The sequence below is a fragment of the Palaemon carinicauda genome, chromosome 14 (genome assembly GCF_036898095.1).
Source record: "Palaemon carinicauda isolate YSFRI2023 chromosome 14, ASM3689809v2, whole genome shotgun sequence".
Lineage (NCBI taxonomy): Eukaryota > Metazoa > Arthropoda > Malacostraca > Decapoda > Palaemonidae > Palaemon > Palaemon carinicauda.
The window spans coordinates 65,003,041-65,004,910 of NC_090738.1; positions in this window are offsets into that span (position 1 = coordinate 65,003,041).

The window sequence follows — 1,870 nt, forward strand, 5'->3', positions numbered from 1 at the left end:
GACGTGAAAAGGTAGGCGTATTCATCCGTGGGTTCACTGATGTGGAGAGGGAGGGAGGAGAGGGTGTGTTGAAGAAGTGTAGATAAGTACGGGTCTGAGATGACTAGCCGTTGGTGAGTGACATCAACCAGGAGGTTGACAATGTGATGTCAGCAACAAGAAACTTCCAGTGATATTTGATGCTTCCAAATGATAATGTGAGTTTTTTGTAACCGTAGATGGGTATCGCAGATCCCTTGTTAGCTACCAGCTGGATGTCAGCAGATTTAGAAAGACTACGTGGTGTCCTGAAGAGGGGCCTTGGCAGAAGAGAGTGGCAAGCTCCCCTGTCTACTAAAAATCTTTCAGCAATACCTGTATTATGCTGAAATAAAAAAAAAAATGTGACAGGGAATGCACCGGCAGAAGCGATGGCCTACTCGCATGTTTTTTGGCCACTGACAACTGTTCGAATATTTCTTTGTAGTAGCCCCGAATCCTAAGTGGCAGTTGTAAAACTGCGGCCAATTGGCCTCAGTGAGTGGCTGTAGAGGTCGTTGGTTGTGGTGTGAGCAAGCGGTTGGTGGTGGGTGGCTTTGATGCTTCTCTGGCACATCTCGGGGTGACCAAATTGTGTCTTACCGCATTCATGCCAGTTTCGGTCGATGTTGAATAGTTCCCTTCGTCAGGAGTGGAGGCGTTGAAAGAGATCTGGAAGGTGGTGAAGTGGGTGTCCATACGACCATCAACTTGGGTCCTTCGTGGGCAAAATATTGGCATCGCGTATGGCAGTGCGTACACGTTCAGGGAAGCGTCATACCCAAAGGGCACAAAGTAGGTTTACCTCATGAGTGATACTGGTCATTTCCTTGAGGGCGAGCTGTGCCTTTTTGCCCCCAATAGTTGTTGAGAAAGTTGAAAATGTTTGGCTATATGGGTGACTGGCGATGGCAAATACTGTTCCATTAGTTATGTTTTGAAGGCATTGTATGCTATTGGGGTGTCCCTTTTCTCGCAAAGCCAATCGGATATTTCTGGGAAAGTATCCTTGGGGATCACCGCGAGAACATAATCTGCTTTGGTGCTTGACTGAGTCACGCCCTTGATGCGAAACTAAACTTCAGCTTGCTGGAAGTACATTGTCCAGGGGACCAGCAGCCCGTTGAGATACTACCGCTAGAGTTATGCGGTTCTTTGACATGCCAGACAGTATTACATAGGACCCTTCTCTCTGGTTACGGTTCTTTCCCTTTGCCAACACAGGCAGCGAATAGTCTGGCCTATTCTTTACAGATTCTCCTCTGTCCTCATACACATGACAACACTGAGATTGCCAAGTAATTCTTCTTCACCCAAGGGTTAACTACTGCATTTTGATTGTTCAGTGGCTACTTTCCTCTTGGAAAGTTTAGAAGAGACTCTACAGCTATGGTAAGCACCTATTCTAGAAGAAGGACACTCCAAAATCAAACCATTATTCTCTAGTCTTGGGTAGTGCCATAGCCTCTGTACCATTGTCTTTTACTGTCTTGGGTTGGAGTTCTCTTGCTTGAGGGTACACTCAGGCACAGTGTTCTATCTAGTTTCTCCTCCTCATGTTTTGTTAAAGTTTTTATATTTTATATAGGAAATATTTATTTTGATGAAGGTACTATTCTTAAAATATTTAATTTTTCCTTATTTACTTTCCTCACAGGGCTATTTTCATTTTTGGGGCCCTTGGGCTTATAGCATCCTGCTTTTTTAACTAGGGTCGTAGCTTACCATTTAATAATAATAATAATAATAATAATAATAATAATAATAATAACAAAACGGACGCTTCCCTGCTTGTGAAGGGTAGTAGTTTCATTGAGGTGGTGAAGAGGTAGGTTCGGGTAGCTGAATCTTC